This window comes from Artemia franciscana, chromosome 1, assembly GCF_032884065.1.
Source record: "Artemia franciscana chromosome 1, ASM3288406v1, whole genome shotgun sequence".
Classification (NCBI taxonomy): Eukaryota; Metazoa; Arthropoda; class Branchiopoda; order Anostraca; family Artemiidae; genus Artemia; species Artemia franciscana.
The window spans coordinates 13,648,862-13,666,481 of record NC_088863.1 but is presented as its reverse complement, the minus strand read 5'-3'; the positions used below and the strand labels follow the sequence as shown (position 1 = coordinate 13,666,481).

The following is a 17,620-nucleotide window of genomic DNA, read 5'->3' as shown; positions in this document are numbered from 1 at the left end:
AGTTTCATCCCGATCTCTCCACTCTAATCGTTTTCCAAGATTTCTGGTGTCCAAGATTTCTGGTTCCCCCCCTCCAACTCTCTATGTCCCCAGATCCGATTCGAATTGAAAACGGAGCATCTGAGACATAAGATTCTTCTATATTCATAAAGATCCGATCACCCATTCGTAAGATACCTCGATTTTAAGTTTTCCAAGAATTCCGGTTTCCCCCTCCAACTCCCCCCAATGTCACCAGATCTAATCGGGATTTAAAATGAGAGTTCTAAAGGACAAAATCCTTCTAAATATCAAATTTCATTAAGATCTGATCGCCCGTTCGTAAGTTACAACTACCTCATTTTTTCCAATTTTTCCGAATTACTACCCCCCCCCCCAACTCCAGCAAAGAGAGCAGATCCCGTCCGGTTATTTCAATCACGTATCTAGGACTTGAGCTTATTTTTCCCAGCAAGTTTCTTCTCGATCCCTCCCCTCTAAGCGTTTTCTAAGATTTTAGGTTGCCCCACAACTCCCCCAATATCGCCGAATCTGGTTGAAATGTAAAATAAGAGCTCTGAAACACGATAATCAAATTTCATTAAGATCCGATCAATCCTTCATAAGTTAAAAATGCCTCATTTTTTCTAATTTTTCAGAATTAATCCTCCCCCCTGCACACCTCCAAAGTGCGGATCCGTCCTGGTTATGTCAATCACGTGTCTAGGACTTGTGATTATTTTTCCCACCAAGTTTTATCCTGATCCCTCCACTCTAAGCGTTTGTCAAGATTTTAGGTTCCTCCCCCAAAAAAAAGATCCCCCCAATGTCACCAGATCCGGTGGGGATTTTAAATAAGAACTCTGAGACACGATATCCTTCCAAACATGAAATTTCATTAAGATCTGATCACTCCTCCCCAACTCCCCCAAAGAGAGCGGATCGGTTCCGGTTATGTCAATGACGTATCTAGGACTTGTGCTTATTTTTTCCACCAAGTTTCATCCCGATCCCTTTACTCCCCCCCTAACTCCCCCCAATGTCACCAGGTCCGGTAGGATTTAAAATAAGAGCTCCGAGACAAGATATCCTTCCAAGCATCAAATTTCAATAAGATCCGATCACTGCTTCGTAAGTTAAAAATAACCCATTTTTCTAATTTTTCAAAGTTAACCCACCCCCAAACTTCCCCAAAGAGAGAGGATGCGTTCCGGTTATATCAATCACGTATCTAGGACTTGTGCTTATTTTCCCCACCAAGTTTCATCCCAATCCCTCCACTCTGAGCGTTTTCCAAGAGTTTAGGTTCCACCCCCCCAACATTCCCTTCACTGGATAAAGTTGAAATTTAACATAAGAGCTCTGAGACATGATATCTTTCCAAAAATCAAATTTCATTAAGATCCGATCACTCCTTCGTAAGTTAAAAATACCTCATTTTTCTAATTTTTCAAAATTAATCCTCCCCGTCCCCACTCCTCCAAAGAGAGCGATTCTGTCCTGGTTATGTGAATCACGTATCTAGAACTTGTGATTGTTATTCGCACCATGTTTCATCCCAATCCCTCCACTCTAAGCGTTTTCCAAGGTTTTAGACCCCCCCCCAATACCCCCCAATGTCATGGGATCCAATTGGAATTTAAAATAAGAGCTCTGAGACACGATATCCATCCAAATTTCAAATTTCTTTAAGATCCGATAACTCCTTCATAAGTTAAAAATACCTCATTTTTCTAATTTGTTCGGAATTAACCCCCCCCCCCCCAACTCCCCCAAAGAGAGTGAATCCGTCTTGGTTATGTCAATAATTTAACTAGGATTTGTGCTTATTTTTCCCACCAAGTTTCATCCCGCTCCCTCCACTCCAAGCGTTTTCCAAGATTTTAGGTGCCCCCCCCCCCTCAATTCCTCCCAATGTCACCGGATCCAGTCGGAATTTAAAATAAGAGCTCTGAGACACGATATCCTTCCAAACTTCAAATTCTATTAAGATCCGATCGCTCCTTCGTAAGTTAAAAATACCTCTTTTTTCTTTTTTTTCGAATTAACCACCCCCCACATCGCCCCCCCCCCAGATGGTCAAATCGGCAAAACGACTATTTCTAGTTTAATCTGATCCGGCCCATGATACGCCTACCAAGTTTCATCGTCCTAGCTTGCCTGGAAGTGCCTGAAGTAGCAAAACCGGGACAGACAGACAGACCGACAGAATGAAAGACAAACCGAGAGAATTTGCGATCGCCACTTGGTTAATACCAAGCGCCATAAAAAATAACTAAAATAAGCAAATCAAAGCCAAGTGAATGGCGACAGGTTCTGGCCTGTCTTGTACCCAAAGCAAAATCTTGATTAGCCGCCACCACCACCCCCTGAGCCAATTCCTGTTCAGGAATTATGTTATTAGTAAAAAAAAAATCAACATTCCGTTTTGGGAAAGAGGAGTAACTAAGGGCCCAGAATTGAGCCACAAAAACTTGTTTACTAAACAGTTTGTAGCTTGTGTTCGTAAGTCCTGAAAGAGAACTAATGTACAAAAATTATTCGAAAGATTGTTACTTTTGAAAATAATCCCTCCTTCAACAAAGCTAACTCAGAAAAGCGTAGAATTTTGTCGATTGGCCTAAAACTGATTTGAACCTTGGGCTGAATGGACCTCAATGCCGATATATATTAAAAAGAAATATTGCTTCCCTCAAGATGCTGCACAAAAAAAGGGTCAGAAAATTGAGAAGATTATTTCAAATCCACTTCAAATGGGTGGGTTTTCCCAAGAAATTTGGAGGGGGTTCTTTCGATAAGATATTATATGTTCTTGAGTCCTATTTAGAGCCAAAACAGCTGCTTGGGGGTGAAACTCCCTCTTGGTTTGTTAAAAATAAGACCTCCATCTATCTGTTTTGTTAAAAATGTTGAAATATCTTATAAGTTTATCGTCGGGGTTAATATCAACCCCTGCTCCCCTTAGAATACACACATTTCCAGTGTAAAGGTCTCTTTATCTTTGATAATGCCAATGTGTTTTCTTAAAACTTCACCCCTTTTAATCGACCCTATCCCCTCAGATATTTCTCTGTCTTCCCTTATATAACTTGGGGTTACAGTTTCCTCTAATTTAAAGCGAGATATCCATGTTAAAGATATTGTCCATAAAGCAAATACGTCCACGTCTCTTCTTAAGCTCTTGAATAAATTTAACTTCCCCCTTCCCATTCTTTAAGGATCTATACTTCCTTTGGCCGTCCGCGTCTTGATATGCTTGTCCAGTATGGCATCCTTTTATATCCCTTGATAAATCAGAAAAAAATTAAATCCATTCATAAAAAGAGTCCAGAGAATAGTTTTTAAGGAAGCTAAGGTACCATACTCATTCCTTCAAAAAAAAAAGGCAAAGCAGCAAAAAAAGGAACGTTGTGCCTCCGTCTTGCCAAAAAATGCAATAACAAACCTTTGCACGGGAAACATTTTCCCCAAAAGACACTCCCCATCCAGACGCCCCTGTTGTGTGCTGTTTCTGAACCCGTTCCTATCTTATCCCCAATCCGTTGTTTATGCTCCAGGTATGAAAAAAATCTTTTTCTCCTTCGCTATTGATAAAAATAAACCGCTAGCTTTTCTTTTTTCTTTGGAATTGGATGCCTAATCGGATACCGAAGTAGTATGTTCGTTTGATTCTTTTGTTTCCTCCCCCTTGTTTATATATTCTCTTTTTTAAGCTTTTTAATGCTAATTTTATCTCACTCTTTTTTAGTTTTGTTTTAGTTTTACCTATTTTATGTTTTAATTTTGGCTCTCAGCACAAGAATACTTAAAACGAAACATGCAATATTTTTTTTTTTTTTTTTTTTTTTTTTGCTAAATGGCTCTCTCATATTTTTGATCGGACGTTTTTGATGAAAAAAAGAGCGGGGGAGGAGGTCTAAATGCCCACCAATTTTTTGGTTACTTAAAAAGGCAACTAGAACTTTTAATTTTTATGAACATTTTTATTATTAAGGAATATACATAACTTACGAATTAACTTACGTAACGAACTTATACATTCGTACGTTTTTATCACGTATATGAGGGGATTTGCCCCCTCGTCAATACCTCGCTCTTCAGACTAAAGCTAAAATTATGTCCCAATTCCTTAAGAATGACCCCTGAATCAAAAAGGCCGTAAATAAATACTTAAAATATCTAAAAATACTTAGCGAAAAGAGTGAAGTATTAGGAGGAGGTGAACTCCTCATACGCATAATAATTTCTGTTCGTTTGAAGTTTAAATGCTGCTCCTTACTTTCAGTTGAAAAAAAAACTTTTCATATTTATTTTTTCTTTGTTTTTTAAATAATGCTTGAAAATTCTGCACCCCCCTCATAGAAATTCTCTTCCCCATGACCAATTCCTCCATAGAAAGATCCTTCCGCGTAACCCCCCCCCCCCCCCCCGAAAAAAAAAGAGACTGAAAACGTCTGTACACTTCCCAATACCATTACTATATGTAAACAATGGTCAAAGTTTGTAACTTGCAGCCCATCCCATGGGGAATGTGGGGGAGTAAGTCGCCCCCAAAGACATAGTTATTAGGTTTTCCGACTATGCTGAATAAAATAATAATATCACAATTTTGATCCGGTTGCTTTGTGAAAAAAAGGACAATCACCCTTGAGGAATAAAAAAAATGAAAAACAAAACAAAAAAAAAAAAAAAATAAATAAACACACTTCCGTAATCTGTCTTCTGACAAAAAATACAAAATTCCACATTTTTGTAGATAGGAGCTTGAAACTTCTACAGTACGGTTCTCTGATACGCTGAATCTAATGATGTGGTTTTCGTTAATATTCTATTACTTTTAGGGGCCTTTTCCCTAATTCTTTTCTATTCTATTACTATTTTCTAAAATAAGGCAAATTTTCTCAGGCTCGTAACTTTTGATAGGTAAGACTAAACTTGATGAAACTTATATATTTAAAATCAGCATGAAAATGCAATTCTTTTGAAGTAGCTATTGGTATCAAATTCCGTTTTTTAGAGTTTCCGTTACTATGGAGCCGGGTCGCTCCTTACTACAGTTCGTTACCACGAACTGTTTGATAATATTACCAAGGTAAGTGAAGATACTCATCTAGTCAAAATCTGTTTGTTATGCAACGTCACCTTTTCATCTTCACTTATTCTAGTTTTTTTTTATTACAAAGATGCTGAGAAGATTTTCAATGCTTCAAATCTTCACAAAACTGAACTTGTAGGTCTAGAAACTTTGAATTATCAAAGTATTGTTGAATCATTTGAGTGTAAAACATAAATACCAAAATACAAAAAAAAAATGCCAAAATACAATAAATAACTGCCACGACATTAGAAAGTGCCACTTTGGCAAAAGAAAAGAGTGACTTATGGAGAATTCAGTGTGTATACACAACTCAAGGTATACAATTTGACAGCGGGGAAGTAAGGGGATAAAGCTAATTTTTGATACAAAAGATTTTAAATTGGGATTCAGGATAAAATCCTGAATATAAAAGTGGATTATGTCTGTATCATAGCTATTTCATTCGCGGCTTACTCGAAATACTTACAAAATTTATAAATGGAAAATAATGAATTAATAATTAATATTTTTTACCTGTTATTTATCTGTTTCTTATGCAAGAAATCAGCTCTTTTTAAGTTTAATCGAACAGTTCCTGACAACAAACTGTAAGTAAGGAGCGACTGGGCTCAATAGTAACCGAAATTTGAAGAGCAGAATTTTGACATCAATAAATATATCAAATGATCCAGATTATTATGTAGATTCCAGTTGTTTAGTACTTTTAAAAAAGCTTCTTATTGTTCTAGTTAAACGGCTTTTGTGTTTCAGGAGTCGTTCTTCAAAAACTGGGACACAATTCTAAATTTAGTGTAAAGAGTCAGATGTCGAGGAGGGGGTAATCTCCTTCATATACGTAATAATTTCTGTTTGTTTTAAGTTTAAATGTTACTCCTTACTTTAAATTAAAAACAAACTTGTATTTTTTCATTTTATTTCTGGTCGTTTCCTAAATAATGTCAGGAAATCTGGCCCCACCTTCACGGAGAATCTCCCCATCAGTCAAAAATATTCTCTAAACCATTCAATTTCGTTGAAAATATACTCTGGACAGTTACCGTTGACAACACCATGCGTAAAATTGAGGCTGAATTGAGAAAGCAAGACTTAAAAAAGAATTTTGGGTAGGAATTCTGGCAAATTCCAACAGTGTATGATTTCCCCTGACAATTTCACTCCCTGGAAACTTCCCTTTCTATGGACAATTCGCCTGTGGGAAAACCCAAAGGAGAAAATTCGTCCTCCCCCCCACTCAAAAATCTATAAATATTTCCCAGAAACGGATACAATGCGTAAGCAAGGAGACAAATTTTATAACTTAAAGATCTTTCCCCTGGGACTATGTGGGGTTCATTTTATATCTAGAGGCATAGTTATTGTGCGTTTCAACTTAGATGAACAAAATGACTATCTCAAAATTTTGATAGGATGGTTTCAGAATAAAAAGGGGAAGGGGGCCTGGCCACCCTCAAATCTTTCTGTTCACTAAAATTGGGAACTAGAACTTTGAATTTCCGTTCAGATGATCCCTCTCACGATATTCCAGAATCACTGAGTGAGAATCACTGAGATACAGAATTTCACATTTTTGCAGATAGGAGTTTGAAACCTCTTAAGTAGGATTTTCTTAGACAGCGAATATGAGGGTGAGAATTTCATTAACATTGCCTTTTAAAGATTGTTTCCCTCTTTTTTCAAAAATTAAGTAGATTTACTCAAACTCGTAGCCTTTAATGGGTAAAACTAAACTTAATGAAACTTATATAATGGAAATCAGCATAATCTTCGGACTTTTTTAATATGTCCGTTGGTATCCAAATTTTGTTGTTTAACGTTTCGGTTACTATTTAGCTGGATTGCTCTTTACTTACAGTTCGTTACCACGAACTGCATGAAATTTTGTCTCAATTTCTTAGGATCGACTCCTGAAACACAAGTAATGGTTAATTAGAATGATAATCTTTTCCTAAAGCAAACTGAAGAAAAAAGTAAAGCAAAGCAAAAGCAATAAGTTCTAAAGCAAAATTTAGCTTACAGAGCAAGGCCTTGAGGAGGGGGTCATTCCCTTTTCATATGTAATAGTATCTGTTATTTTAAAGTTCTGATGTTGTTCGTTAATTTTAGTTGAAAAATTGTTTTCTTATTTAATTAATACAAGTTTATATTCAGTACCAGTTGGGAAATCATAGGCCTATTAGCCAGTTTCATTGGAAGTTGAAGGAAAACATTTAGTTCTTTTCTTGGCTTGATATTACCTGAGAAATGGAGAAATTGGCCCTAAATAGAATATAGATACGTTATTAAGACAAATCAAACATGGTTTCTGTGTTCCCTTCTCAAATACAATTAGAATTTGTAAATAAATGTCATAAATCTCCTGTCCTTAACTGATAGAGTGCCTTAACTGGACTAAGAGGAACACAAATTGTCGCATATATTTTTCATTTAGAAAACAGATATTCAGGGCTCAGATTCCAAATAACATCTCAAAATTCTGTCAGCGAATTTTTGCAAATGCGAAACCTTTTTATAATCTTTTAATGGCCACAAACTGATACTTGCTGGAATAAAGTAACACATTTTTATGACACTTGATATCTACCAAGTGACATATATCGATCGTAAATTCTGTCGGTCGGTCAGTCTTTCGGTCTGTCTGTCTGTCTGTCCGGGTTTTGCTACTTTAGACACTTCCAGGTAAGGTCGGACGATGAAATTTGGCAGGCGTGTCAGAAGCCAGACCAGATTAAATTAGAAATTGTCGTTTACCCGATTTGACGATCTGGGGGGAGGGGAGTGGGAGGACGGTTAAATTGGGAAAATTAAAAAAATGAGGTATTTTTAAATTCCGAGCAGATCCGGTGGCATTGAGGGGAGTTGGGGGGAACCTACAATCGTGGAAAACGCTTAGAGTGGAGGGATCGGGAAGAAACATGGTAGGAAAAATAAGTACAAGTCCTAGATACATGATTGACATAACCGGAACGGATCCAATCTCTTTGAGGGAGTTTGGGGGAGAGGGTTAATTCTGAAAAATTAGAAAAATGAGGTATTTTTAACTTACGAAGGAGTGATCGGATCTTAATGAAATTTGATGTTTGGAAGGATATCATATCTCAGAGCTCCTATTTTAAATCCTGACCAGATCTGTTGACTTTGGGGGAGTTGGGGGGGGACCTAAAATCTTGAAAAACACAGAGTGGAGGGATAGGGATGAAACTTGGTGGTGAAAATAAGCAAAAGTCCTAGATACGTGATTGACATAACCGGAACGGATCCACTCTCTTTGGGAAAGTTTCGGGGAGGGTTAATTCTAAAATATTAGCAAAAATCAGGTATTTTAACTTACGAAGGAGTGATCAGATCTTAATGAAATTTCTTATTTAGAAGAACTTCGTAACTCAGATCTCTTAATTTAAATCCCAACCGGATACAGTGTCATTGGGGGGGGGGGGCGAAGATCTTGGAAAACGCTTAAAGCGGAGAGATCAGGATGAAACTTGGTGGAAAGAATAAGCATAAGTCCAAGATACGTGACTGATGTAACCAGACCAGATCCGCTCTCTTTGGTGGAGTAGGGGGGGGGGAGTAATTCGGAAAAATTAGAAAAAATGAGGTATTTGTAACTTAAGAATGGGTGCTCAGATCTTAATGAAATTTGATAATTAGAGGTATCTTGTGCTTTAGATCTCTCATTTTAAATCCCGACCAGATCAGGTGACATTGGTAGGAATTGGAGGGGGATACCGTAATTCTTGGAAAACGTGAAAATCGAGGTATCTTACGAATTGGTGTTATGATCTTAATGAAACTTGTTATGTAGAAGGATCTTATGTTTCAGATGCTCCATTTTCAATTCAAATCGGATCTGGGGACAAAGAGGGTTGGAGGGTGAAAACAGAGATTTTGAAAACTGGAAATCTTGGAAAATGCTTAGAGTGGAGAAATCGGGATGAAACTTGATGGAAGGAATAAGCACAAGTTATAGATACGTGACTGAAATAATTGGAAGGGATCCGTTCTCTTTGGAGGAACTGGGGGTTGTTAATTTTGAAAAATTAGAAAAATGGATGTATTTTTAACTTAAGAACAGGTAACCGGATCTTAATGAAATTTGATATTTAGAAGGAACTCATGTCTCAAAGCTTTTATTTCAAATCCCGACCAGATCTGTTGACATTATATATATATATATATATATATATATATATGACTATATATATGGCAGTTATTTATTGTATTTTGGCATTTTTTTTTTTTGTATTTTGGTATTTATGTTTTACACTCAAATGATTCAACAATACTTTGATAATTCAAAGTTTCTAGACCTACAAGTTCAGTTTTGTGAAGATTTGAAGCATTAAAATCTTCTCAGCATCTTTGTAATAAAAAAAAACTAGAATAAGTGAAGATGAAAAGGTGACGTTGCATAACAAACAGATTTTGACTAGATGAGCATCTTCACTTACCTTGGTAATATTATCAAACAGTTCGTGGCAACGAACTGTAGTAAGGAGCGACCCGGCTCCATAGTAACGGAAACTCTAAAAAACGGAATTTGATACCAATAGCTACATCAAAAGAATTGCATTTTCATGCTGATTTTAAATATATAAGTTTCATCAAGTTTAGTCTTACCTATCAAAAGTTACGAGCCTGAGAAAATTTGCCTTATTTTAGAAAATAGTAATAGAATAGAGAAGAATTAGGAAAAAGCCCCCTAAAAGTAATAGAATATTAACGAAAACCACATCATTAGATTATCAGAGAACCGTACTGTAGAAGTTTCAAGCTCCTATCTACAAAAATGTGGAATTTTGTATTTTTTTGTCAGAAGACAGATTACAGATTACAGATTACTGTCTGAGTTCACCCAATTCGGCTGACCACTGCAAGCGAAAGGTTTTTATGGTTCATAGTTGTTTTCTTGTGGCTTGGAAAATCCTGTTTCTTTTGTTTCCTAAGGATGGCTCTCCACCCCGCATGTTTCCAATGACAAGAATTGGACAATTACCTAGTTGTCACTCTGCTCTTTTTTTCATTAAAAAACATCACAAAAGTAAGCCTTTTTTCAAATGAGAGTAAACAGTGACAATAAAACAGTTGAGATTGTCAGCTAATTCCTTGATATTTTGTATCCTTCAGTAGCTTAACTACGTAATAACGACACAGCCTTAATGATGATTCAGATGTTGTACCCTTTTGATTATGGAACAGAATAAACATAATATAATTCATGCCAAGTTAGTTTTTTTTTCTCTTCGGGCAAAAACATGCCGAATAATAAAGAAAATTTAAAACAGGAAAAAATAAATGAAGATCGCTTTCTCGAAGCAAAGAGTGAAGATCAGACTCAAAGAGGATAGCACGGTCGGAAAAATCTGAATAAAATTTCGTGAGACTGCACCTGTTGTAACATTCCTAATTTGTAATTATAGCATATTGTTAATTTATCTTTAATATCAGATACAGTTTTCCACGGAAGAGCTGAAACTGATTTATATACAAAAATTCTAGGCCACTTGATCCTAGGAACTCGGGGAATAGCGAAAAAACGACAATACATATCACTATAGATATTATAGCATTGAAAATATATTGAGAATGGACCACTCTCTGTCTGCCTCTTGCCACTTCTACGTGTTCACTTTTACAATTTTATTTCATTTCTTTTTTTCTTGGGATTTGAGTTTTCATTTCAAGAGTTGATGAACCTTTATACTGGAAATGTGTGTATTTTAAGGGAGGTAGGGGGTTGATATTGACCCCGACAATAAACTTAGAAGATATTTCAAACATTTTTAACAAAACAGATAGATGGAGGTCTTATTTTTAACAAACCAAGAGGGAGGTTCACCCCCAAGCAGCTGTTTTGGCTCTAAATAGGACTCAAGAACATATAATATCTTATCGAAAGAACCCCCTCCAAATTTCTTGGGAAAACCCACCCATTTGAAGTGGATTTGAAATAATCTTGGCAATTTTCTGAACCTTTTTTTGTGCAGCATCTTGAGAGAAGCAAAATCTATTTTTAATATCCTTTTGCATTGAGGTCCATTCAGCCCAAGGTTAAATAAGTTTCAGGCCAATCGACAAAATTGTACGTATTTCTGAGTTAGCTTTGTTGAAGGAGGGATTATTTTCAAAAGCAACAATCTTTCGAATAATTTTTGTACATTAGTTCTCGACGAGAAACCATAGTTTCACGCCACTGGGCTCACATGATCAAACCTCCTCCTCTTTTTCACTATAAAATATATCTGTAAGGGATTGACAATTAACATAAGTTACAACCCCTACCCCATGGATTCTTATGGCTACACTATCATTAGATACAAATTTGTTGATGTTTTAAACTATTGTGAACAAAATAAGCACCTCAAAAGCTTGAAAAGATGTACACAGGGGTTGCACAAGAACCAGATTTCAAAAATGTTCTAACTAAGCGGCTGGTTTCCCTCTAATCACTTTTAGCTAATCTAAAACTTATATTAGCTTAGTATTTAGCTAATATAAACTTATGTTTCGCTTAATATAAAATTTGTATAAAACTTATATAGACCCTATATTGATCTTTCGTTGCATCAGAAATTGTTGCTAAAGTTTTAATATTTTGACAACAGATTCAGATCTTTCCTTACGGTATTCTCCCACCCTAACCAGGGATGATGTTTTGCCCTAAATAGTCAGCTGTAAAGGAGAATCCTTAGCAATCTGTCATACCTCATCTGCACAAAGTGCCCTAACTGTCTAGATCTTTCTCTCATTGTAGCCTTAGAAAGCAGGATTAGGCCACACGTTTTGTACAGACTACTGTAAAAGCAGGGGTTCCCCACTAAGCTGGAAGGGCTCTGACCTCTTATAATCCTTAACATGAGTAAACAATCTCTTATTATGCGCCACTCCTCAAGTGGGAATAAAGTTGACAGCAAGGTCCTCAGTCTTGCAGATACCCCAAAAGGGTCGAGATACTTCTTTGCAGAGGCTGTTGATCATAGATCTGATAAACGCAGTTTTCCTCTTATAGAGGATCCTCCCTCGATGGTGTTCTGCGTCACGATGCAATTTAACCCATTGCTGGGGAAGGTTTGTAACTCATGGGACGCTTGGACACGCCGTTGGGTCCTGTTGAGTGTACATTTGAATTAAAATGTACATGGAGTTAAAGATCCCTTTCCGGAATAAATTCCTTTCATATTGTAAAGAGGGATGAAGAGCCAGGTGAATGAAAGATTCAAGAATTGACCCACATATCAAATTCTGAAAATTTCTGAAACTTTAACTAACGTTAGAAGCAGTTGAGTAAGAGAGGTATGTTGTGCCTTATAAATACAACAATAAAGTGTGTTACAGAACACATTTGTTCGAATAGACACTTCCTACCCAAATTCTGACCTCTTTGTTCCTAATTTTTTGTGCCCTTGTTTCCCGTTGGATATTGTACCTCTAGTAAAAATCTTTGCTCCCTACATTACGAAAAAAAACAAAAAAAAACATTCGCCTAGTTTTCCTCTTTTTTAATTTTTTTTGGTGCTGACGAAGTTTTGAATTTTTTTAATGGCTTTCTTTCCTTTCCTTCTCGTCTTTAAAGTCCTTTTGCCTTTTTAACTTGTTATAACATTTCCTAGTTTTAATAACTGACCGGTGAATGATTTTAAGTTGTAAGAATTTATATATTTTTTGCCTACTATATATATATATATATATATATATATATATATATATATATATATATATATATATATATTTATATATATATATATATATATATAAAGCTAGGTTTTTATGACGAGAGAAACGGCTTAAACGCCAAAAATTCCAAAATTTTTGTCATTTCTTCTGCCACCACTTCATGTAATTGAACAAGAGCTAAGAGCTCATATGGCACTTGTGACGAGGTCGGAAGAGCCAAGAACTCATATGGTATGAGCTCTAACAAAATTCTAAGAATCCATTTATTGCTTTAAAAGGAAAATCAGAGGCTTAATGCTGGTCGGGATTTAAAATAAGAGCTCTGAGTCACGAGGTCCTTCTAAACATTAAAATTCATTTAGATCTGATCACCCACTCGTAAGTTCAAGATACTTCAATTTTTATAGTTTTTACTCTCCCCTCAGTCCCCCAGATGGTCGAATCGCGGAAAACGACTTTATCAAGTCAATTTGTGCAGCTCCTTGACACGCCTACCAATTTTCATCGTCCTAGTACGTCCAGAAGCACCAAACTCGCCAAAGCACTAAACCCTATGCCCTAACTCCCCCAAAGAGAGTGGATCAAGTCAGGTTATGTCAATCACGTATTTACAACATTTATAAGTGTTTTCCAAGATTTCTGTTTTCCCCCTCGAACTCCCCCAATGTCAACAGATCTGGTCGGGATTTGAAATAAAAGCTTTGAGACATGAGTTCCTTCTAAATATCAAATTTCATTAAGTTCCGGTCACCTGTTCTTAAGTTTCCGTTACTATGGAGCCGGGTCGCTCCTTACTACAGTTCGTTACCACGAACTGTTTGATAATATTACCAAGGTAAGTGAAGATGGCTTATCACAGCCATATTTGACCACTGTCATCACTGTACCTTCCAATATTCTAATCTTGGTTTGCAGACTTATCTTCCTATTTTTACAAACTTTTTTCAATTATGAAAACACCCTGAGCCTTAGCTATTCTACTTTTATCATCTTCACTGCTCACACTGTCTTTACTAATAGTATTACCAAGATAAGTGAAGATGCTCATCTGATCAAAATCTGTTTGTTACCCAACGTCACCTTTTCATCTTCACTTATTCTAGTTTTTATTACAAAGATGCTGAGAAAATTTTCAATACTTCAAATCTTCACAAAACTGAACTCGTAGGTCTAGAAACTTTGAATTATCAAAGTATTGTTGAATCATTTGAGCGTAAAAAATAAATACCACACTACAAAAAAAACAATGCCACAATACGATAAATAGCTGCCACGAAACTAGAAAGTGCAACTTGTGCAAAAGAAAAGAGTAACTTATGGAGAATTCAGTGTGTATACACAACTCAAGGTATATAATTTTACAGCGGGGAAGGGAGGAAATAAAGCAAATTTTCGATACAAATAATTTTAAACTCTGATTCAGGATAAAATCCTGAATATAAAAGTGGACTATGTCTGTATCATAGCTATTCCATCGGTGGATTACTCAAAATACTTACAAAATTCATAAATGGAAAATAATAAATTAATAATTAATGTTTTTACCACTTGTCTTTACTTATTTCTTATACAAAAACAAATCAAGTCTTTTTAAGTTTAATCAAACAGTTCGTGACAACAAACTATAAGCAAGGGGCGACGGGGCTCAATAGTAACCGAAATCTGAAAAGCGAAATTTTGACATCGATAGATATATCGAATGATCCAGATTATTATGTAGATTTCAGTTCTTTGGTACTTTTAAAAAAGCTTCTTATTGTTCTAATTAAACGCCTCTTGTGTTTCAGGAATCGTTCTTCAGAAATTGGGACAAAATTCAAACTTTAGTGTAAAGACTGAGATGTCGAGGAGTGGGTAATCTGCTTCATATACGTAATAATTTTTGTTTGTTTTAAGTTTTAATGTTGCTTCTTACTTTCAGTTGAAAAAACTTGTATTTTTTCATTTTATTTCTGGTCTTCTCCTAAAAAATGTCAGGAAATCTGGCTCCTCCTACACGGGTAATTCCCCCATCCGTCAGAAATATTCTCTAAGAATTCAATCTCGTTGAAAATATACTCGTTGAAAAAATAGTTACCGTTAACAACTCCACGCGTAAAATTGAGTCTAAATTGAGAAAACAAGACTTAAAAAAAATTTGGATAGGAATTCTGGCAAATTCCAATAGTGTATGATTTCCCCTGACAAGTTCACCCCCTGGAAACTTCTCTCTCTACGGAGAATTCCCCTGTGGAAAAAAAAGGAGAAAATTCGTCCTCTCCCCCCACTCGAAAATCTATACATATTTCCCAGAAACAGATACTATGCGTAAGCAAAGAAACGCGTTTTTTAACTTAAAGACCTTTCTCCTGGGACTGTGTGGGGTTCTTTTTTATTTCTAGAGGCATAGTTGTTGGGCTTTTCAACTTAGATAAACCAAATGACTATCTTAAAATTTTAGTTGGATGGTTCGGGAATAAAAAGGGGAAGGGGGCTTAGCCACCCTCAAATCTTTCTGTTCACTAAAATTGGGCATTAGAACTTTGAAATTTCGTTCGGATGATCCCTTTCAAGATATTCTAGGATTACTGGGTCGATACAATCACCCCTGGAAAAACAACAACAAAAAATACAAAAAGAAAAAACACGCATCAGTGACGTTTCTTCCGGCAAAAAAAATACAAAATTCCACATTTTTGCAGCTGGGAGTTTGATACCTCTAAAGTAGGATTTTCTTATACAATGAATATGATGGTGAGAATTTCATTAAGATTGCCTTTCAAAAAGTGTTTCCCTATATTTTTCGAAAATTAAGCAAATTTTCTCAGGCTCGTAGCCTCTAATGGGTAAAACTTAATGAAACTTATACATTAGAAATCGGCATAACCAGCTGACTTTTTTGATATATCTGTTGGTATCCAAATTTGTTTTTTAGAGTTTCGGTTACTATTGAGCCGGATCGCTCTTTACTTACAGTATGTTACTACAAACTGTTTAAAATTTTGTCTCGATTCCTTAAGATCGACTCCTGAAAAAATAGTGGTGGTTAATTAGAATAATAAACTTTTTTTAAAGCGAACTTTAGAAAAAAGTAAAGTCAAGCAAAAGCAATGAGTTCTAAGGCAAAATTTAGCTTACAGAGCGAGGCCTCGAGGAGGGAGTTATTTCCCCTTTTATATGTAATAATATCTGTTTGTTTTAAGTTTTGATGTTGCTCGTTACTTTTAGCTGAAAAACTATTTTCTTATTTAATTAATACCAGTTTGTATTCAGTGCCAGTTTCAAAATCATAGGCCTATTTGCCAATTTCATTAGAAGTTGAAGGAAAACATTTATCCCTTTTCTTGGCAGCGATATTACCTGAGAAATGGAGAAATTGGCCCTAAATATAATATACACACGTTATTAAGACTAATCAAACCTTGTTTCCAGGTTTCTTTCTCTAACACAATTAGCAATTGCAAATAAATGCCAAATTCTTATGTCACATATATTTTTCATTTAGAAGACAGATATTCAGGGCTCAGATTCCAAAGAAATTCTCAAAATTCTATCCTCGCATTTTTGCAAATGCGTCACCTTTTTATAATCTTTTTAATGGCCACAAACTGATACTTGCTGAAATATTGACAAGTAAGTAACGTGTTTTTCAATTAAATGAAGTGGTGGCAGAAGAAATGGCAAAGATTTTTGAAATTTATTACCATAAAGTAATATCTCTTGTCATAAAAACCTAGCTTTTACTCCCGTGCTACATTAAGTATCCAATCACCCAATCTCAAATTAAAAATACCTCAATTTTTCTAATTCTTCCTCTCCCTTCAGCCCCTCAGATGGTCAAATCGGGGAAAACGACTTTATCAAGTCAGTTTGTGCAGCTCCCTGACACGCCTACCAGTTTTCATTGTCCTAGCACGTCCAGAAGCACCAAACTCGCCAAAGCACTGAACCCCACCCCCTAACTCCCCCGCAGAGAGCGGATCCAGTCCAGTTACGTCAATCACGTATCTACGACATTTATAAGCGTTTTCCAAGATTTCTGGTTCCCCCTTCAACTCCCCTCAATGTCAACAGATCTGGTCGGAATTTGAAATAAGAGCTCTGAGACAGAAGTTCCTTCTAAATATTAAATTCCATTAAGATTCGGTCACCCATTCTTAAATAAAAAATACCTCAATTTTTCTATTTTTACCAAATTAACCACCCCCAGCTCCCCCAAAGAGAACAGATTCGTTCCAATTATTTCAATTTCGTATCTATAACTTATGATTATTTTTCCCATCAAGTTTCATCCCGATCTTTTCACTATATGCGTTTTCCAAAATTTTCTGATTTCTGTTTTCCCCCATTAATCCTCTATGTCCCCAGATCTGGAGACATTAAAATGGAGTATTGAAAATGGAGTATCTGAGACATAATTCTATATATCAAGTTTCATTAAGATCCGATCACCCATTCGTAAGATATGTCGATATTCACATTTTCCAAGAATTCCTTGTTTCCCCCTCCAACCCTCCCCCCATTGTCACCGGATCTGGTTGAGATTTAAAATGAGAGTTCTAAAGCACAAAATCCTACTAAATATCAAATTTCATTAAGGTCTGATCACCCGTTCGTAAGTTACAAATACCTCATTTTTTTCTAGTTTTTTCGAAATACTCCCCCTCCCCAACTCCACCAAAGAGGGTGGATCCATTCCGGTTATGTCAGTCACGATTTCGGACTTGTGCTTATTCTTCCCACTAAGTTTCATCCTGATCTCTCCGCTTTAAGCGTTTTCCAAGACTTCCGACCCCCCCCCCTAATGACACTGGATCCGGTCAGGATTTATAACAAGAGATCTGAGTTACGAGGTCCTTCTAAATATGAAATTTCATCAAGATCCGATCACTC

At 36.1% G+C, this 17,620-nt stretch overlaps 1 protein-coding gene across 4 annotated transcripts in view; it reads right to left on the bottom strand.

Annotated features, from left to right (window-relative positions):
- The window catches only part of LOC136026059 (uncharacterized), a 64,395-nt gene that overhangs the window by 26,849 nt on the left and 19,926 nt on the right, over positions 1–17,620 (bottom strand). The window lies entirely within an intron of this gene.